At 38.1% G+C, this 23,224-nt stretch overlaps 1 long non-coding RNA gene across 1 annotated transcript in view; it reads right to left on the bottom strand.

Annotated features, from left to right (window-relative positions):
• The window catches only part of LOC123384953, a 31,085-nt gene that overhangs the window by 5,441 nt on the left and 2,420 nt on the right, over nucleotides 1–23,224 (bottom strand). Inside the window, exon 2 of the long non-coding RNA XR_006596785.1 lies at nucleotides 22,959–23,072. This is a non-coding gene — a long non-coding RNA (uncharacterized LOC123384953). The remainder of the gene's footprint in view (nucleotides 1–22,958; nucleotides 23,073–23,224) is intronic.

Below are 23,224 nucleotides of genomic sequence, written 5' to 3'. Positions count from 1 at the left end.
TAGCCTTATTTAATGAATGTATTTATAAGCATTAGACTTTTCAAATGAATCAAAAGTAGGAAATGAAAATATCATCTCTTTCCCCACCCATAATGAAAAGAAATTCTTCAACTTCTCTGGATTCTTAAAAGTAATCATTTTGCTTTCATCTTGAAATTCTAAGCCCAATGGGCAAATATCCTCTCTAATTCTTTGTAGTAAATTATTGATTCTCAAATGTTGCTCGTTAATAATATTTATATACAATTAAATTTTTCATGTGTTTTAGGATATTAATTTATTTTAAGCTCAAGTAACTAATTTTTTTTTTAAGTTACATGTTAGTATTTGTCAAGTCTTCTGTCTAGAGTTAATACGTCTTTTGGTTACAGATAACCCTTTGGGAAATGTCCTACTTTATCTTTAGTCTCCAATTGCTCTTCCCTCTTTTTAAGCTATGCATATAAAAACCTTCTGTTACTAGTAGCCTTAATTAGCCTTTAGTCTATTTCCTTTGGATCCTAGCTGATTGCCAACCAGCCTGGGAGATAGAGGTTTGAAAAAAGACTGGCCTCTGATTTCAGGACTGTTTCAGGCTGCAAAAATATGGCTTACTCTATTTAGATACATGAACTGCTCTAGGACTTAGGTCCTAGAGCAGATTTCTAAGACTGCAGACAAATGCTTAAAACAATGAGTGAATCCTAGAATGACTTCAATCTTTCTGAACCAAGAGTTTCCCAGGGTTAGGCATGCTCTTATCCTAAAGTGTATAGCAGAAGGTCCATTGATGATAAATTTCTCTAGGATTATCTCCTATACTGTTTTAATTAGATAACTTTCCAAGGTAAATTACATCCTGATTATAGGCCACCTTAGTTGGTATCGTCTCTTGCCCATCATCACAATAACATCCTAACGTCTTAACATTTTAATATCAATGCCTCTTGATTTCTGTAGCTTGAGTAATAAAAATTGATATGTTTATATAACATTGGATTCATCACTTATCTGAACTTAAATAATTTAGTGGCATAAGCCATCAGCACGTTAAAGTGACAGCATTAAGAAAACGGATGTTAATAACTGGGAAAAGTGCTAAATTTCTCAAAGTTACTAAGTTTTATAGAAAGTGAGGGACCAGTAGAGGTGAGGACTATTTTATTCATAAAAAAGCCACTGATTGTTGGGATACCTTGATCCCAGGGGGGAAAAGTCTTCCTAAAATAAGAGTTTGTTCCCCAAAGGCCAGAGGTAGTTTTTTTGTTTGTTTTTGTTTTTATTATTTATTTATTTTTTATTTTTGAGACAGAGAGAGACAGAGTGAGCAGGGGAAGGGCAGAGAAAGAGAGGGAGACACAGAATCTAAAGCAGGCTCCAGGCTCTGGGCTGTCAGTACAGAGCCTGACATGGGGCTTGAACTCATGAACCACAAGATTGTGACCTGGGCCGAAGTCCGATGCTTACCTCACTGAGCCACCCAGGTGCCCTTCAGAGATAGTTCTGACTGGTGAAGATTAACTTCTGGATTTAGAGGTCATGCCGTAAAACTAGAGGACTTCTAATTTCTGACCAAGAGACCAGCTTTTTAAGTGGTCTACAATTTTTGTTTTATGTACCAAGAATACAAAGCTGAATAAAAAACGATCCCGCTCTAAGCAGTTTTTAATCTATATGGAGGCAGCAAAGCATTAATCTTTCTTTCGGAAATTCTTTCTGGATACTCAAATAATCATGACAATGGTGGAATGTATGGGAGAGGTTTTCCCTGTCACTTGGGTAATTTGTTGTTGTGGCCCAGTCAGCCATTTATTTGATTATATTTTTAGAATCTGCATTCAAAAGTCTGCATACAAATTCTCATTCAGGGAATGAAAAAAATATTTTTTTCTTCTGGCCCAAGTCATCTTTCTAAGTCCAGGGAATATTTCCCTCTACCATTAATTCCTCTTCATCCCTTGGACTCTCTCCTCTAGAAGCTTCAAAACATCTTTGCTATAACCTTCAGCTATCATCATTACTATTATTAATGCAAGTGCTTTTTCTCCCATTAGACTCTGAACCCAGCCATACTGACCATGTATCATTTGTCTTTGTTTTATTTTGATGCTGTTATTATAGTCTCAAAAATACATACCGAATTGAATATCTATAATAAATTTTAAAGGCTTGACTTTATTTCCATGTAGAAAAAAAATATAAGGGGAAACTATAATTTGTTACTATATACCTAGTTTCTTCATACATCTAGTTATTGATAGTTCATTAGGTAAATCAGCATTCTTTTAGTGGGGGCAGGAATGGCTTTTGTCTTTTAAGACTCTTTAATATTTGTATCATGGAAGCACATGCTCTTCTAATCTTCCTCAATCGAGTAACTTATTCTTGAATTCTTAGTTTGGATAGTAAAAGGTTAACGTACAACTTCGGCTTTGCATTTTGCATTGCAATCTTGATTTCCTTGATAGGTTTTAGTGGGCATTCAATGCATGAGCATGGTTATTGGGTACCAGTCATTGCTTTGCATAGGTTATTTTATTGACTTTATGAGCTAGATACAGTTTTAATCCTAATTTTATGAGTGAGCAAACTCTGAGAGGTTAAATAATTAGCTGGTAATGTAGCTGGTAAGTGATCCAGCTGGATGCAACATAGCCCATTCTTTTTAAACAATTAGCTTCACTTCCCTTAGCTACTATCCCTGTGTGCTTCCCTCGTTGCTCCCTGCACCCCCTCAAAGTATTGACCTCAAATGTTATTCTACCTTGCTGCAGAGTGGAGCATCGGTCTTAGCAGATCTTGGTGCACATGGAGTGCACCAGGGGTTATCACTACAGATCGTGTTTATTGCTTCACCCAGCCAGGAGTTTTTGGCAGTTTTTAGGACCGTGGAGGCTTCCTCTCAACACAGAAGCCAGTGTAAATACACAACAAAGGGACCACACCTGACGAGGGTTTGCTGTCTGTTTAAGTGACCTTGTTCATGGCTCTGGGCCACTGGTGATCCTTCTCATCAGTCAAATATTAAATTTCCCTTTCTGATATTTCCTGTAGACATGTTTGAAGTCCACCCCATTCCTCCCCTCCCTCCCCCAATGCCTTGTGTTTTAAGGAGTGATAAAAATTTCAAGCTCTTCAAAGACAAAACTGATATGTACTTTTTAGATGACACTGTCATTATAATTATATTGGTCTTACAAGAATTGTCTTTTAAAGATAACTACTTATCACTGCTGTTTCTACCCTACCTGCCAATTGTCAGAGGACAAGATAAATTCAGTGTTTGGCTTTGACATTCACAACTATTCAACAAGAAGCCGATCAGGAATTAGATTTCTGGTACGTGATGAAAACTATATGGTAGGGCTGGGCTATGTCAGATTGAGCAAAGATATTTCCTTCCTCATTCTACTATTGCATGAATGTCAATCAGTAAGTATTTCTGGGTGCCCAAAAATGAAATGAATGAAAGAGATGAATCACAGGGGTGCCTGGGCGCTGGGTTAAGCATCCGACTTTTGCCAGCTCAGGTCATCATCTCACAGTTCTCTGATTTCAACCCGGTATTGGGCTCTGCACCGGCAGCACAGAGCCTGCCTGAGGTCTTCTCTCTCTCCTTCTCTGCCCCTCCCTGACTGGCGCTGTGTCTGTCTCCCTCAAAATAAATAAACTTAAAAAAAAAAAAGAAAGAAAGGAATGACCTAAGCCATGTACACAGGAATTTGTTATGAAGAAATGATTCTGACAAACTCTGGCCATCAACAGTCTGGCGACACATTTTTGCTTTTGTAAACTGAATATGAAAAGATGACAGGAAATAATAGTTGAAATTTGTGATGAGTGGTGGTGTTTGAAAGATGAAAACTCGGAACACATTTGCTTTGGTAGACGTACAAAATGCTGAAGGACCAAGCAGAACTGCAAAAGCCAAATCTGCAATTTGGTTCTCAGTGAACACACTGCAGGGGCTTGAGGATCCCAGATCATTAATATAATTTAATCAACTTGTTGGGGCGCCTGGGTGGCGCAGTCGGTTAAGCGTCCGACTTCAGCCAGGTCACGATCTCGCGGTCCGGGAGTTCGAGCCCCGCGTCAGGCTCTGGGCTGATGGCTCAGAGCCTGGAGCCTGTTTCCCTCTCTCTTTGCCCCTCCCCCGTTCATGCTCTGTCTCTCTCTGTCCCCCAAAAAATAAATAAACGTTGAAAAAAAAATTAAAAAAAAAATTTAATCAACTTGCCTACAAGGAGTTTCCAAGGAGGTTACTGACATTTCTTGGTGCTGTAGAAGATACAGTTGATAAGTAATAAAACTAAAGTTAACCTTGCCTGCCAAAGATTAGAAAAGGATGCTTATCAAATAGCAATAATTACTGAAGTATGTATGTAAAAATACCTAAATGGAGTTTTACCAAGAATAGCAAACTAAACCATGGAAATTTCCTAAGTGCCTATTTAAACAGAGTGCTGAGATATAGATGAAACTGTTTTGCATGCTTTTCTCTTTTAAGTATTTAATTTGGAGATTTATCTACCCTATTGTGTAACTCGATTTTATACCTGACATGGAGTCAGATGTATTTCAACATTCTTTTTTGTTAAATTTTCAACAAGCAATTTCAGTTTAGCTAATTTATAATTACAGTTTTACTACTTTACTGTAGTGTTTTATTTCTAATATAATATGCTTCTATATTAAAGGGTGATATGGTGCACAAAAGGTGTTAAGCATATTAACTGATGACATTATTTGCTCTTGACCTTGGATCTTGGTAGTTGCTGGAAGACTGAAGAGAAAGCTTTTTTTTTTTTTTTTTGCCACTTGGGAGACTACCAAAGACATTAATTTTAAAACTATACCAGAGTAATTACCATTACATTTATGTTAGAGGTTAACATTTGTGTTTTCCTCTTATTGCCTGGCTTTACAGAATGTTATGCCTCACTGCTTTTATTAAATCCAGGTAATAGAGGAAATAACAGTATTGTTAACCTTTAACACTGATGAAAAATTAGTTTTAAGTAAAACATGGTTTAAAATCAGAGCAATTGTGTTAGTTGTCTAGCTAGTTTCCTGATGAAAAACAGTAAGTCCTTGTGTACTCATTGTGTCCATATTTATAATTATAAAAGTAAAAACAAAGTATAATATGAAATAAATCTCCAGGGAAAAGGGATTACATTTTTAATACACACTATTCTTACTGATCAATGTTATAGATTTGCATGACATTACACGAAAAAGTACTGATTTTAAAAAGTACCACTTTTCTATGACTGAAAAACAAATTAGTTTTGATAACTAATTGTTACTACTTTCACAGAAAAGCATGTAGAAATTGAATATGTAATAATTGAACCTATGCGAAGTCTCCAATGGGGTGCTTCTAAACATAAATATTTATATAGTTGGTATGGCTGTAGAAAAATTCTCTTTTCCATGATTGTTGATTTTAAAACATTAACTTTTAAAGTGATTTTTGATATTTAGGCAGAGTGATATCTTGCCTCCTTGGTTATACAATATACATACATGGTTTTGTGGGGATGTTTATTCTAAGGGAGAACAAGAAGAAACTGTATCAATTTTATTATTTTTAGACAAATGTGGAAATAGAGACTTAATAAATAAAGTTAAGGAAATAATTTACTATTGGAAAATATTCTTTGTAGAAGAGTTTGGTTTCATAGCCTATTGATTAGTTATAACCTAAATGTAATTTATATTTTTTGAGTCATAAATATTTTACTTAAATTTAATATTAAAGCAAAACATCCACTCTATCAAATATAGCATATGTGTATCCATCTAAGTAACTTTAAATGGTTTTTTTGATCATTTGATTTTAAATAAATCTTTCAGCCTAAATTTTATCAGTAAGTTGCCAAATTATTTGAAGATAAATTTTTTCTTGTGGCATAAACAGATCTTTTAATTATAAACCTAGTGTTTTCTAAACTACTCTATTTGCTACTATGACTTTGTAAATAATCAAGTATTAAGAAATTTATTTATAATCTATTATTTTTAGTTTAAATATAGAATTAAGATAATTGATTAGAACAGGTATCATTTTGTTTTATGTATTTATTTAAAGGATTATGTAGGAGAACTTTAATATATTTGAGAATGTTTTCTGTGAATTAAATGAAGCCATATATATGAAAGTGCTTTGTAACTGCAAATATGAAATATATAATAATATTATTCTCATGACTTAGAATGGATAATATTTAAACATCGTAGTATTCATAGCATTTCTATAACATATATTTGCCTAATGGAAAATAATTTTAAAAAGTAAGCGCTGTACTTCTTAATCTTTAGGTAAATATACATTCCAGTTGCATGAGCAATTCTATGTAAGGCTCAACAACCCATTTACCTTTTAAATTAACAACCACTTCAACGGTTAATTGAGTATTTCTAAGCCAATAAATTACCCTTCAACATTACTGACTGGAAGCTTAGTTAGTACCCACAACAAGCCTGCCATTAATGAACTCATTCTCCAACAAAAAAAAGAAGGCATCAAATCTGAACTGTGGATGTGTTCGGTTCCCTCATTCTAAACACATTAGTACACTGTATTTTCCCACTTAGAGAAGCTTTTGTACACTGAGCATGTGGCTGTTTAAATGCCCCAGCGGGGCATCCAGAGGCTGCGAAAAAAGGAAAAATTATTTGGAACAATTTGCATTCGTTCAAGGGCAACGTTACGCATTTTACAGCTGGTTTATTGCTATTCTTGTGCTGTTTAAGCTGTCTTTCATGTCAAAAGTCCTTTCCTGCTTACAGATCATCCGGAAGCATTCTGCTGCGTGCTGTTTGCCCGAGTTCCTCCAGGGCTCTGGGCCTTTGATCACGGATACCATTTGCAGTCTGGTTAAAAATAGGAGGCTGCGGAGATAAGCCTGAGTCCTGACAGTGAGGAAAGGCTCTTTTCTTTCTTTTTTCAACTTTGTTCTCTTGTTTTTTAGGATGGGAAACATATGATCCCAGCACAGAGAAATAGTGTTCAGGAGTTAGAACACACTTAGAGGTATAAGAATTTTAAAGGTGAAGAATTTTAAAGGTGCAGCGAGGCTCACCAGTAAGTTAAAGTTTTACAAGAACTCTGTGTGCCATTTTCTTTGGGTATAACTCAAGCGATACCCGCCTCTCACGTTGAGGATATACGACTAGTTGCACAGATTTCTAGGTTCTGCTCCCGAGTATGGCTTTTAAACTAGGGGAATATCTTTTTAATGGAAAAAAAAATACAATGATGATTGTTGCTAGCAAACTTAATATAAAAGAGCAACAATATAATGAAATTGCAATTCGATAAAGGATAAAGCCAGAAAAAAATGACTCACATTTTTATTTTCTATATTACTGGTCATTTATCAGTACCTCCTTAAGTTTGTCTACTTACTGAAAACAAAAGCAAGAGGATTTATTAAACGTTGTTGTTTTTGTTTGGTTTCTACAAGAATTGTGATTAACATAATTTTATCAATTTTATGATGTAGGGAGATGGTGACTTTCATTATTGTTTGCTTAAGCAACAAATCCAATATGCCACAAGCCATGAAATTAGAGACTTCTTTGGAAATGAAATCTAATCTAATGGTAAAAGTGCAATAACTTTGAATACTAGAATGTCAATATGATACTCGGTGTGGAATATTTAGTATGAAATGAAATGTACTAGAAGGGGTCTTGGGAGTTTAATGAATGTCTTTGCCAGCAGGCAGGACCATTTATTTGTTAATTTACCCAAATAGAGATCTGTGCAAAGCCAAATCCTGTGATATAAAGCAGGATATGAGCATGCCATCAAAGAGGCTAAAAAGATGTTTGTTTTAATGCCACATCCATTCTTGGCAGTTTTGGAGCCTGCGCATATTTTGGAGAGACAAAGAGGAATTAGTCAAAGAAAGAAATATGGGAGTAAATTTGGAGAATGGGAGTCGGGGTGAGATTGAAGGTGGAGAAATCAGTTTATACAAATTTCAGGACAAAAGAGATTTTGGGGCCTTCCTGAGGAGGCTGCAAGTGAGGCAGGTTATGTGTGGCTGATGGGAAGCCTGGTGGGGGTGGGGCGGGGATGGGAGTGCCTGGAATTCACAGAACCAGCCAGGGGTAGGATCATGGGCTATGTATATTAAGCTCTATCCATATTTTTTCTTTTAATCATAGTGCAATAGCTTTTGCTGCTGGGTTTGCTATAGTAATACATATTTTAAAAATTCTTATCGGCTTAACTTTCAAAATAAAGCAGGAGATTTTGTAAGTTGTTCTTATGTTTGTGTTTAAACCTCACCAGGTGTGGTAGGTTAAACCCCAGCAGACAAAATACTGTGGTTTAATGAGACCAAATTTTATGTTCAAACAGTTTTACATGTAACAATCTTTAGAATGGAGACAGTCTTTCTTGAAAGGGGTGCTTTTTTTCCCTGAAAGTCCAATGCAAAGCTGTTTTGAGCTTGCTGGTGTAATTAGTGCTTTGAATATGTCGACCTGCCGTGTTGTAGGTCAACTTTGACGCTCTACAATATCCTAAGATGGGCATTTTGTGTCTCTGTTGAAAAGTGGTATTAAACTTATGCATACCAAGGACAAGGATCAGGATTTCACTGAAGAGATGGAATATGCATTTGTCCTCATGTCTGGAAAATCAACTTGCTCCTAAGTTTTTAAAGGACTAGGAAGAATCAGTGAAATTTTTGCAATCCTCCTTTACAATATATTCTGGTAAAGTCATTTTGTCCCCTAAGTTCTGAAAGGTTAATTGGATCTCTTGTAATGAGTGACTGCACCCAGTCACATGTGGTTTGGGAATTTATTTATTAATTTAAAAATTGTTATTGTTCAGACAATAACAGTGGGGTACTAAATTCAACTTTCTTTTATTGAGTGGGATTGTTCTAAATTTGCTAGTTTTATGGCTCTTGTAATGAAAATTATTAAAAATGAGCACTAAGGGCCAACTTATTTTAAAAAACTAACCCATGTCGCTCCAATATGTTTTTCATCTACATGTCTAATAAATTGCTCTTAGGTAAATTTGAACCTGCTTTGAGCTTTTTGGAACAAAAAGGTATTTGCCATGTACCAGAGGTGGTCACTGAGAGTAATTTTGTTGGACTAAGGAGTCACTCTTAATAACAAGGAAACTATAAGAAAAGCAGGAGGAGGGGTGGGGGAAGGTGTGGCTTGATACCATGTGATTAAGGAAAGGAGAAAAATATTTTGCAAATACAGTTGTATATTTCATTTGCCTCTCTTCCATTTCAGTTTTTGTCCTTCAGTTTTTTCCTTTTTTTTCAAATTCTCTTGATTTAAAAATATATTTATTGTTTATTTTAAAGCTTAATAGGTATCATATATATGTATATCTAATTTAATGGAATAGCATATTACTTCTCAAATCACTCATCTATGAAGGAAAAGGTATTTCAAAGAGGCCCACTACATAGATGTGCCTGTAATTCATGATATCTTAAGTGGTCTCTTCCCAAGGAAGTGAGAGGAAGATGTTAATTATCAGTACTACAGCATATCCATGTACCAAAACAGGTTCTGATAAGGAATTAAATCTTCAGCAAAAAGACATCAAAGAAATCCTAAAAGTGGGTTGGACTTCATAGTTGTAGAAGAACAATCTAAAAGGATATCTTTGGTTTAATCATCTTGTCTCTTACATTTTCTCTTATTTTAGGATATTCTCTTTCTTAATGGTCTTTGAATTCACAGATTTTAGCATAGCATATTTTGCGGGAATGTAGAAGTATGGAGAAACTCAAATACTTCTAATAAGAGGCACTAAAACATTGTTATGGGAGAGACTGAAGAAGGTGATCTTATCTGGAAGATCAAGAACTTTCATGTGTCTCAGATATTTGGGACCATATATGAAGATCATCCCAGAGATCTAGCCCATCAGGACTTGAAATTCTATCAAGCATAGGAAAACTTCATGTACATTTCTAGATGTAGATCCTGTATGACTTTGAGGGGAAGGGTTTAGGACTTAAAATACCAAAATTTACAAGTACACAGCCTGTAAGAGTGGTAGGCATTCAGGCATATCTCTAAAGAAGAAGTCCATTGTGCCATTTGCAAGGAATCAGACCCCTTAAAAATATATACCAAACCAAAAAAACTCAAATGAATCTCAATCATGAGGGAAGAATAACATGTACACAGAATTTCCCAAGGGAAACAAAGTAGAAAGAAGCTCTGGTGCGTGAGCAATTCCCTTTGAAATAGCTATGTGAGAGATACTAAGAAACAGAAACCTCTTGGTCCTGGAAACTTTTAATTATAAAGCACAAGATGTCATTGGAAATATCCCATGGGTGAAACTGCTGTAGATATTCAATGTATAAAATTCCTAGGCTTTAGGTATCCACAGATATCAGAGAACTTATATATGAGAGAAAACTTTTAAATGTGGAAAGTAAAAGCCTACAGTAAAGCTCAGATACTGGAAACCAGTCCAGTTGGCCTAGAGAAGAAACCCCATATCTGTGATGGATTGTATTAAGAACTTCAAAATTCAGTGATTCTTGCTTGCTAGTTAAAACTTTAGTTGCTTTATGAATTAGCCTTTATGAAAGGCTCTGAGGTGTTAATCTGTCTGAAGAGAGGATATGTCTAATCATGGGTGATCGGTGGACACGGAGGAGTTGTAGATTGCCAGTATCTACCAGAGACAGCACAGAGCATGAGGGGATGCTCCCTCCCAGGGAATACCATACTTATGAAAAGAGATGTTTGTTCCTAATAACATGAAAATCATTTACAGTAAAATCTTGGATTACGAGTAACTCGTTCTGCGAGTGCCCTGCAAGAAAAGCAAACATTTCTAACAAATTTTGACTTGATAAATGAGTGATGTCTTGCAATATGACTAGTACGAGACGCTGAATGTCATATAATCACAACCGGTTCTTCTCTCTCTCTCTCTGGGATTGTGGTGATCATCTCCCCATGCTCAGATGCTCAGTCTCAGGCCGTGGTGTTTGGTAGAAATCAGTGATTTTTCAGAACATTGGAAGGTGCGCCCACAAGTGGCGCTAGTGTATTATTTGTCACTGCAAAGCACCTGTGGACAGTCCTTTGCTTTTTCATACAAGAAGAAGCCTGGGAATGCTTTGCTTCATTCTAGGTCAGGCTGACTGCATATATAGACCTTTTCCTCTGCTGCCCTATTGCCAGTTACATTAAGTACAGTATATGACAAGAGTTTACTAATACTGTACTATAGGCAACATCTGTGTGAGCATATACAATGACCCCCATGCAGAAAAAGGTTGAAAAGAAAAGTGGTGAAGGGAAGGAGATGATTATGGTGGAAATTAAGAAGGAAATCATCAAGAAATATAAACGAGGTATGCGAGTGGCTGAAATTGCAAGATTTTATAAGAAGTCTACATCTGCATCTCATTTGCAGAGGAGGAGGAGGAGAAAAAGGCGGAGGAATCCCTCACTTCAGATGAGATTAAGGAGTTGTATAAAATATGGGAAACAGTGCAAAATTTTGTACAAAACACCACCCGAATAAGGCCGTAGCAGTGCAAGGGATGAATCTGTTTAACAACAACGCAATGTCACATTTCTGCAAAATCCTCTCAAAGGAGGCAAAAGCAAGTGTCATTGGATATGTTTCTTGTTAAAGTTGCACGAAAAGAAAAAGATTCCGTTGAGCCAATAGACAGCAGTGATTCCATTAGTGATAGTGAAAGTCGCCCTACACAATAACCCTCCTCTCTCTTGTCTCCCTCACACCAGCCACAAAGGTTTTCAAAGGTACCTGTTGGGATGAGAGCACTGGGTGTTGTATGGAAACCAATTTGACAATAAATTTCATATTTAAAAAAACCGAATAAACATTTAAAAATAAAATTAAAGGTAATACAGGTTAGTTTATTTTTCTTTATATTTTGTCTTTATTATTTTGTATTATGTTACAGTATTGTAATCATTTTTTTTTAACGTTTATTTATTTTTGAGACAGAGAGAGACACAGCACGAATGGGGGAGGGGCAGAGAGAGAGGGAAACACAGAATCGGAAGCAGGCTCCAGGCTCTGAGCCATCAGCCCAGAGCTCGACGCGGGGCTCGAACTCGCGGACCGCGAGATCATGACCTGGCTGAAGTCGGACGCTTAACCGATTGCGCCACCCAGGCGCCCCTGTAATCATTTTTATATGAATATTTTTGGGTTGTGGAATGAATCATCTGAGTTTCCATGATTTCTTATGGAGAAATTCACTTAGATATACAAGTGCTTTGTTACAAGCATGCTTCCAGAACAGATTCTGCTCACAAACCAAGGTTTTATTGTAATTAATTTTACTTAATGTCATTCTTTGATCATCTTCAGATTATAATTTGACTTCTATGCACTTGCTAATTAAAGAAGAAAAACTACAGAGGAAATGAGTATATAGTCTTTTTACAGCTTTATTTTTTACTGTATGTTACTACAGTAAGAAGTATAGACTCTACAGTTTCTTGAATTGTATTAGTCTGAAGTTTAATCTGTAGTTCAGATAACTTTTGACAGTGGCATGATAACCACACATGGTATTATGAGCTGGCCCCATAGATTACTCTATGAAACGTCATCTAGGGCTAAATGACACATTTGTGCAAGTTGAAAAATGTTGCGCTTTTCTCTGACTAAACATAGCCTTTCACCAGGGACGATGGCTTGGGGAGTGAAGGAGGGACTGGCTCTTGCCTCCTACTTTCTCTTGATTGGTGCCCTTGCTCAGTGAACAGCCGGCACAACCACATCGGTGGCCCTGATGGCACCAAGTTTCCTAACAGCAGGCCTGATGGCATCTTGTCTGGTTTTGCTCATCTTTCTTCAAAGCATACTGTATATATCGCTCAGATTTGTACTCAACATACTAAATTGATAAACAAGGGATGGTTATTTTCATTTTGGAAGTTTATGTGCTTCAAAGTAAGGCATAAAATTATGTATTTAAGTGATCTCTCCTATTATTTAGTTTACAAAACAGTTTAAGAATGCATGTAATAGTTAAAATATGTTTGGCTTTAAAAAAGTTTGGTTTGTTAAGTTCCACAAAAAGTAATAATAGATGATGTCTCTTTGCCACATTGCTATCTCCCCTTACCAGAATGACTGCAAATGCAATGTCTACTCTTTTTTTTCCCCTTAGGTTTAGAAAGTTTTCAACACAGGTACGCACAAGTATTTATGGCAGATTGTTCGATTGCTCCTAATTATTCATTTACTTCTTACCCCTAAGAGGATAATGCATGTTTGTGCCATTGATTTGAGGCTTGGCCATGTGACTTGCCTAAGCCAAAGTATATGCCAACTGTGAGAAATTCTTTCACTTCTGGTCCTTGCCATGAGAAAAATATGGATAAGTTGGGCTCTGCTCCTTCAACCTGGTTTCTAGAGTGAGAAGACAAATGGAGCAGACCCCATCCACCCACAGCCTGCAACAGAGCCACAGCCAGCCAATCATCCTCCTTTGATGTGAAAAATAGCTGCTTGTCATTGTTAGCTCTGAGATGTGGGGTTATTTGTTATCGCAACAAAAAGTATTCTAATACATATTTTAAATATTGCTACCATAACAACTATTTTTCCAATGTTTGCAGCAGTCATTGCCACTTTACATTTTGACAACACTGGAGATCGTAAACTGCTATCAACTGGATGACCTCATTTGTGACTCACAGCTACATTAAGAGTAGATGAGTAGGTTGAAACTAAGAGGGGTTCATGAATTCTCCCAAGGTCAAAGTGCTAGTAAGTGGAAGGATAGGATTTGAACTCAGGTCTTCTTATTTCAAGTTGTCATTTTTCTGGACCTTCCTTTACTAATCTCTAACCCACTTTGCAAACTTCTTGAGGGTTGTGCACCATCCCAATTATCCATCACTCCATGATTCCATGGGAACATGGTGACTCCCTCTGTACAGGTGTTTCCTATATATTACTACTCCACCTAGCTCAGGGGAAAGCTTAAAATCCTCAACATGTTCCATGCAATCTGAATTGTCTTTGTGTTACACATCTTCCTTGCCTCAAATTTTTAGTCATTTTTTGTATTGCTCCCTGGCCTCCAGCCACATTGGCTTTATTTCATTGTCCAGGGAGAAGTCATGCTTCCTTCAACCATGGGGTTTTGTGCTTCTTATTATTTCTGGCCAAACGTCACCTTCTCACCCTAAAATCTTACCATGTACATCTCCTTTCCCCTCAAAACCTAGGTCACTCTTATTCTTTCTTTAGATCTGTGCTCAATAGCAAGGAGACCTCCTTGGACTTTCTAGATCACATTGATCTGCATACTCTGAAAGGACATTTACCTCTGCTTCAGTGATGAGTGTAGCTCAATTTGTATAATGTCTCTAAGTTCTATTCCTTTTCTTTTATTATTAGTTTATAAGTGTTTATGTATGTTACTCACCATAGCACTTAACACACTGTCTGGTAGATGCTAAGTGGTCAACAAGCAGTCCTTAAATCACTGAATACCTGACCCTAAATCTCAACTCAGCAGCGGTTGATACAACTGAGCTGACAGAAATGGTGTAGGAGTCTTAAGCCTTGATAAAGGGTGGGATCTGTTGTATGGAGCTGGAGATAGTGATGAGAGGAGAATTTGGTAGGAAGAAGCCAACAGGTCATTTGTGGCCATGGAAACATCACCAGGTAATAATCAGAGAGACAACGGAAAACATTTTCACTGGATGTGACTATACAAGGGTCACTGCTTTGAGAATGTGTATACCAAGAGCTGACCTACTTCCCTTTAGTGGCTCAAGTCTTTAAACTTTCCTTCCAGATTTCACAAAGGTTTTGTTTTCAGACTTGACTATCAGTGAGGCTTAGAGGTTTTCATGTGTTTCTCTAACCCTATGATTTTTGTAGGCTTTTATTTCCTGAAGTCTGTCTTCCTCTGTAGGTTTCATTCTTTCTTTCTTTTTTCCTTTGCTTGAATAAACAGTAAAATTTGAGGCCAAATAGAACAGAAAATGAAGTGTATCCTATAATCTATTAATGGCATAAAAGCAGGTCCCCTTTTGCAGCACATACTCCCTTCTGGTATTATTGTTACTTATGAGGACAACATAGCTTACTCATGCCTATTTAGTCATGCATCTTTAAAATTTTATTTTAAACATTTTTATTCGTTTTTGAGAGACAGAGAGAGACAGAATGCGAGCAGGGGAGAGGTAGAGAGAGAGAGGGAGACACAGAATCTGAAGCAGGCTCCAGGCTCTGAGCTGTCAGCACAGAGCCCGGCGCAGGGCTCGAACCCACAGACCGTGAGATCATGACCTGAGCCGAAGACGGATGCTCAACTGACTGAGCCACCCAGGCACTCCTATAATGTACCTTTGCTTTTTTATCTTTTTATTTTTAATACAGATCTTTTAAGGATTTTCACTCTTTCACTGGGACTGCCTCCCAGTCCATTTCTTTGACAGCCATATACAATTTCGACTTAAAACCAAAAACAAACAGAAATTTTTTTCAGGTTTTCTGAAAAACATAGGTGTGGCAGGGGTATTGGTATTACACCTTTAAAAATAATATGTTGGTTTATAATGATAAAGAAGGGAGAAGTTGGATGTGAATAGAAAATAAAGGAGCGATAGTTTGCCTGTAAGACTCAGATTAGGTGCAAGAGTTCAGTTTGAGAAGGGTGAGGGGGGCATGGGTATCGATGTGGGTAGAGAGCAGCTCACTCTGGGCAAGACCATCCAGTGAGAGAAGTCAGGGAAGACATCTCAATGGAAGATACAGGGAAAGCTGAGATCTCCTTACAAAGCCGCATTGGAAGGCTCTTGAATCCCTGTATATAAGTATGAATCTACCCAGTTCTCGCATTTTACTCAAGAGTACAGTCAAGTGATTCCCAGTGCAGAGATACCTCTGCATGCCCCAGAATCCCATAAGCTTCTTAATTTCTAAAGGTCTCCTCCACTCTTTTGGGATCCCAGGAATTGGTTAAGAAGGCTTAGCATTTTTCTATGAAAAATGACACACATATGTCCTCTTCCATGGCATCTACAAAGGATTACATCTAGTTAGCTGAGTGTAATTTAGAGGTGATCCTACTACTGCCACAGTGAGTGATGGCACATGTATAGAAACATAAAGTAGTAAGATTAGCTAGTGTTTGCTATCACATGCCATTAATTCAGTAAAAAAAATCCTTGTTCTAAGTTTGAACCCAGATGCCAACAATATGACATTCTGTGACACATTCTGTCACTGGGAGATGTCCCTTATCTGTCCTTCCTTCCTTTGCCTGACCCTATCTTAGGATCTCCTGACAAACATCCAACACATACCTTCTAAAACCTTATGTTTTTGATCTGATATCTTTAGTTCACTCTGCCACTATTTCTTCTTGTCTGATCTTTTCATAATTCCTTTATAGTTTTCTCCTCCAGTCTCTTCATACATCCAAGTATAATCTCCCCATCTTCACTGTCAGTTTCCTGACAGACCAACAGATAACCAAAATCTGGTATAGAAATTCAATGGAATACTGTGCAGCCTTGAAAAGGAAGAAAATCTTGACACATGCTAAAATAAGGATGAATTTTGAGGACACCATCCTGATTGAAATAAACCAATCACAACAGGGAAAATGCTCTATGAGTCCACTCATATGAGGTACTTAAAGTAGTCAAACACCTTGCGATAGAAAATAGAATGGTAGTTTCCAGGAGCTGCTGGGAGGGCAAATGAGGAGTTATTGTTTACTAAGTACAAAGTTTCAGTTTCACAAGACGAAAAGGGTTCTGGGAAAGGGGCGCCTGGGTGGCTCAGTCAGTTAAGCATCTGACTTCGGCTCAGGTCATGATCTCACGGTTTGTGAGCTGAATTCCTCGTTGGGCTCTGTGCTGACAGTTTGGAGCCTGGAGCCTGCTTTGTATTCTGTGTCTCCCTCTCTCTCTCTCTCTCCCCCTCCCCTGCTTGCATTTTCTCTCTCTTTCTCTCTCTCTCTCTCTTCCTCTCCCTCTCTCTCTCTCTCTCAAAAATAAACTTAGAGAGTTCTGGGATGGATGGTGAAGATGATAACACAGCGATGTGAGTGCACTTAATGCCATCAAACTGTGCACTTAAAAGTGGTTAAGATGGTAAATTTTATGTGATGCGTATTTACGACGATTAAAATATTTTAGGTAAAAAAAATCTCACTTCTACTATGTGAAACTCATTATAGATTGCCTACTATGCGCCATATGTTGAAGTAGGTACTTCACATACATTATTCCTGATAAATATTCTTATTCTTATTTTATGAGTGGGAAACAGAAGTTCATAAGAGTTAAAATAATTTCATAAGGTTATATATGCAATTAAGCAGCAGAAATGAAATATGAATCCAGGTCTGTGTAATGCCTCCATCACCCCATACTTCTTCTACCCACGTGGAGCTAAAGTCCTTGTGTAGATACACACACACACATACACACACACACACACACACTTCTGTGTTTCATCTTGGTATATAATATGTATTATTCCTTAGCTTAAATTAATTGTGTTTCTATAAATACAAATGTTGAGGCTAACCACTTAATTAATATCACAGAGTTAATCCATATAATCACCTTATAGTTCGTGGCACAGACTGCTTCTTATTGCTTCTGAGAGGAAGAGATGCCTGAACACAAACAGCTTTATTGGTTGCCTCAGGAAACAGGGAATTAGATTGATTGCTTAGGCTTCAGGCTTTGTAATTACAACCTGACATTTTAGTAATGGTAATTTAAAATTTAAGCTCCCCAAAGGCTGAAGACCAAGTCTATCATCTGAACGTTTTTTTTTGCCACATTTTTGGGAAAAGAGTGAGCTATTTAAAAATGTATCTTGTGGAACTGCCAGAGATTTTTGTAAGCATTTTCTGTCTCTAACTGGACTTAATATGTATTTATCATGTAACAAGAACAGTCTGTCTGGTATAGGCAGAAGCTGGGTCCCCGGTAAACAAAACGGCCTCAGCCTTGCTTGAGCATGTATTTCCTAAGTAGTGGGCACAGAGGCAGGGTAATTGGCTACCTCCTGGTTGTAAGTATAGGTATGTTAACTGTGGGCCTGAGGGGAACCTCCATTTTGGTTTGTAGCTTATTATTAGGTGAGGAAATTACTGGACACCTCCAGCTGCCATTAATCAGCCGCAGAGTCAGACTGGAGCCAAGTGAGAAGCCTGTGGGTGGATTCTGCCCAGTGCTGTGGAAATACAAGAAGACAGAGACAAATGTTTTCCAGCCTAGCAGCACTAAACTCTGCCCTTTCACAGTCCTTAACATGCGTGTTCAAATTGATTTAGTCCATTTACCCCCTCAACCTAACCATCTATTTTCCCTGAAGACTGACAGTTTTATGTGTTGCTACCATGTTATTATGTGTTGCTGCTCCGCCAGTAGCTATAGTATTTCAGAAACATTTACTTCCAGACGTAAAGGATGAGTGAGGAGGGGGTGCAGAGAAAGGGAGGTGAGCTTGCGTCACTTTAATTCCCTTTTTATGGGGTGCAAAACATGCCCGTCGTGGCACCGACTTTCTTTCTCCCTCTCTTTTCTTTATTCCTTTTCTGTATCAATGATTTCCATGAAAAAGGCTTGAATAAAATTTCCCACTTGAGAAACACATCTGTCAGGTGATGTCAACGCCTGGCTTACTCCTCTTCCTGTTGGGTTGCAAACATGGCATTCTCTCATGGTCCTGGAATGCTGACATGGTCCGGTGGCAAAAGCCAAACACAGGTAGGGTCAAGCTGAAAAAATCAACGGGGGGCCTTCTGTCCTCAGCTTACTTTTGGAGGGAAGGGGAAGAATCTAGAAGCAATTAATTATCTCTGTTGCTATGTAAATTCAGAAAAGGGGGGTGGGTGAGGGTAAAAAACAAGACAGCAAACAGCCCCCTGTCAGCTGCAAGGATGTCAGTCAAGACATTCCAAGTGTTTGTCCAGTTGGAGATGTTTGCCTCAGGATAAGCAGGAATTCAGATCTGACCCTCACCCTCAACATTTTTGGAACTGGATGAAAGTGCCTTATCTGAACATGTAAGAATATTTCTGGCACTGAAGGCCAAAAACTAAAATTCAGAGTTAAAATAAATACTCAGAGAAGGAAAGGAAACAGTGAGGTTAAGGGTTTGATCAGATATGAACCTCTAAGTTAAGTGAATTTTACCATACCCTTGTTTTATTCTATCCGGTTTTCATGTACTAATCTATGCAACAGCAAGCAGAGAGACTCTCTTTTTACTCTTCCTGCTTTTGTGTTTAAGGGTACAAGACAACAATTCCATTGATTTATGGAGACAAATATAAAGCAAATAAGCAAAATAAAATTAAATAAGCCAGTTTAAAGTGTACAACTAGATAATGAATATTTCCCACTATTTCCTATGCATCAGTACTTGGTTATATATACAGTGTCTGATTCTATTGAATAGTTAGAATCATTGCCCAGTTGATAGAAAAATGTTTTCAAATAGTATTCTTAGAATGACTTTGCCACTTGATGATGAAATAGAAGCTGGGGGAAGGACATTGAGTGAAACAAACATATGCTCACACACACACACACACACACACTCACACACACTTTTTTTTTTTTTTTTTTTTTAGGGAAAAAACATGATTACTTAGCATGGATTAAACTTGAAGATTAGGGTTTTAGTCACCTAGGGACTTCCTAGGTGGGTCCCGTCTGGGCTGCTGAAGGTCACAGGGAGGACTGCCTGAGTAGGTGTTGAGATGGTGTTTGTGGTAATCCTTACGTCATAAGCATTTAGATGACAATCCCTTATTTTCTCTGCAGTTCTCAGGGTTTGCATGGCTGACTGTTCCTAATCCGAGGTCCCCTCAGTGACACACCGAGTTCTTCTGAAGCAGGGTAACTGTAGGCCCTTAGGGAAATGAAACGTGGTTACTTTAAGCAGACATCCAGTCTCCATTTGATGACTATGGAGTGACTGAGACGGCCTTACTGACATCCACTGGCTTTTCCTTGTGCTCAAGTATTGTTGTGGCTTTAGTGCTTGGAGCACTGGCCTTGTGAGGTCGGGGCGGCCAGATGAATTACCCAGACCGCTTTCTGCAAGAACAGTCTTTTCTTTGATGGGATGCCATGCAAATACCACTGACTAACACAAATCTTCCCAGTGTGAAATTCTGATAGATCACAAAACTACTATGGGAAATTTTTTCTCCTGACAGTGATCTTTAAAAGCTATTTAAAATCTCTCTCTCTCCCTTTTGAATATTTATTCTTGAAAGAAAAAGAGAGAGCACGAGACAGGGAGGGGCAGAGAGAGAGGGAGACACAGAATCTGAAGCAGGCTCCAGGCTCTGAACTGTCAGCACAGAGCCCAACATGGGGCTTGAACTCACGAACTATGAGATCATGACCTGAGCCAAAGTCAGATGCTTAACCTATCAAGCCACCCAGGTGCCCGTAAAATCTCTTTTTAAAGGGCATAAGGACATATATACACAAACTACTTAGTCATTGAAAAAGTTACCTTTATCATTTTGGAAATGTGATATAGAAGTTTTTTTTTTTAATTTTTTTTAACGTTTATTTATTTTTGAGACAGAGAGAGACAGAGCATGAACGTGGGAGGGTCAGAGAGAGGAGACACAGAATCTGAAACAGGCTCCAGGCTCTGAGCTGTCAGCACAGAGCCTGACGCGGGGCTCGAACTCATGGATCGCGAGATCATGACCTGAGCTGAAGTCGGCTGATTAACCGACTGAGCCACCCAGGCGCCCCAATGCAGAAGTTTTTTAACACTATCAGGAAGTGGGGGATAGTATGACTGTTCAGAATCAAAAATTGGGATATACATTGCAAAACATTACAACTACCTCTATGGGAACTATAGAATCAAGAGTGTTCCAGAAAATTGGTACAAGTGATTGCCACAGTAATAGTTTAAATAGTTAATATTTTGGTGCCTCTATTCATATTTTATCTGTTTTAATCTTTCCCTACCAAAGTAAAGTAAAAATGAACCAGTAAAAACATTTCTACTTGAGTTAACCAAGGAAGTCTCTCAGTAGTCAGTGGAGAATTTAGACAGAGAACGATAAAACTGCTACTTTCTTCATCCTGTCAGAAAGTTGGCAATCTGGTGTGGCCTTCTGGTGCAGAAACGAAGCTTGAGAATGGTCAGCAACATTATGGAAAGACTGTGATTGAAGACTCGGAAGTTTTCTTCACTGGTTTTATCTTTTAAACGGACACACCTCTTTAACCGTAAACAAACCTCTTGTGGTTATTTTTATTTGAATAAAGTTCAGTGTTTAAAATTGTTAAAAAATGCAAGTTTTTGTATTCATTGAATCATGTGTGGTGTGTGTGTGTGTGTGTGTGTGTGGCCGTGTCATAAAGTATTCCTTCAGAAGATTTGGATCCATTATAAATGTTTGTGGGATGGTAGTAAGTGGCTCTGTGCTACCAAAGAAAGATTCGTGTGCCATTTAAGGCAGACAGAGAGTATATTGAAAAAGCAAATTAAATTTTATTCCAGGTATAAATTACCATAGCACAAAAGGCTTATCTCTTGTATGTTTTCTACCATATAGTATTGACTGAAATGGCCAGTGTTTTGCCTTTTCTTGTTTTCTAGTTTCCCACAGGACACTTAGATAGAGACGGGAGCTGCTACTTTTGACTAAAGGAAAATGGCCCTGACCTTCCTTTAGGTTCAGTGACTCCAGAGAGCTAAATGTTACTGGCAGTGAGCAGTGTGCTGTACTCCAAAGCCCTGAGGGGAAAGCCTTTCTGTTGTAAAGCAGTATGCTTTATCTTGGTTATATGGTGGTACAGTGTATAAAGAAAAGAAATAGGATCAAGATAAAATACCATCGAGAAAAAAAATACAAAATCACCTGTGTAATTAATTCTTTCTAGTTAAATGCTTACGGCTGAGTTATATTTACACTACAAGAAGGAAGTGACTTTGGAAAACTTTTGGTGCAGACACTCACAATCAGTTATATCAAACAGCATCTTACATAGCATCAATACACTGAAGAATACAGATTACTCTCCAGAGTTCTAGCAAATACAACTCAGTCATACTTCCCTTTAGCTAGTTTGCAATCTTAAATCATACCATGTCTCCTTCGCAATTGAGCCAGGGTTAGTACATGAGCTGACCGTCCATCTCACATTCTATTCAAACTGTGGTTCATTTGACTCTGTAATTCAGCTTTTATTTTTACTTTATTTATTTATTTTTAAATGTTTATGTATTTTTTTCACGAAAGACAGAGAGTGTGAGCAGGGGAAGGGTGGCGGGGGGAGGGGGGGGATCTGAAAGAGGCTTCATGCTGACAACAGCAAGCCCAACGCGGGGCTCGAACTCACAAACCGCAAGATCACAACCTGAGCCAAAGTCGGATGCTCAACCTCCTGACCCACCCAGGCATCCAAGTCTTTATTTTCTTATTTATTTATTTATTTATTTATTTATTTATTTATTTTTTAACTTCATTTATTTTTGAGAGAGAGAGAGAGAGCATGAACAGGGGAGGAGCAGAGAGGGTGTGGGGGAGATACAGAATCTGAAGCCGGCTCCAGGCTCTGAGCTGTCAGCACAGAGCCCAAGGCGGGGCTTGAACTCACGAACCACGAGATCACGACATGAGCTGAAGTCGGACGCTCAACCACCTGAGGAACCCTGGCATCCAAGTTTTTATTTTTATTTATTTATTTTTTTTAACGTTTATTCATTTTTGAGACAGAGAGAGACAGAGCACGAATGGGGGAGGGTCAGAGAGAGAGGGAGACACAGAATCTGAAACAGGCTCCAGGCTCTAAACTGTCAGCACAGAGCCCGACGCGGGGCTCGAACTCACGGACCGCGAGATCATGACCTGAGCCGAAGTCGGCCGCTTAACCGACTGAGCCACCCAGGCGCCCCCCAAGTTTTTATTTTTAATGAGAGCTTATATGCTTACCTTTTTTCATTGTTATTCGACCCTCCATCATTGCAAAAAGTATAGCTGTAGCTCCTTCCCAAGCGGTTCTTGAGTGCCTTGGGGACCTCCGCATACACTGCCAGAAGAAGGTTGCTGGGAAGGCAGAGTTAGTAGGGAGGAGCCTTTTGAAATATTTTTTGATTTGGGGTCTGGGATTTAAATCATGAACTTTTATGTCTGATCTCGTGTGCAATGCCAAAATATTTATCAATAATTTGGCATAATCTCTTTATAATAAGGCACTA

This window comes from Felis catus, chromosome B1, assembly GCF_018350175.1.
Source record: "Felis catus isolate Fca126 chromosome B1, F.catus_Fca126_mat1.0, whole genome shotgun sequence".
Taxonomy (NCBI): Eukaryota; Metazoa; Chordata; class Mammalia; order Carnivora; family Felidae; genus Felis; species Felis catus.
This window is presented reverse-complemented; position numbering and strand designations above follow the sequence as displayed.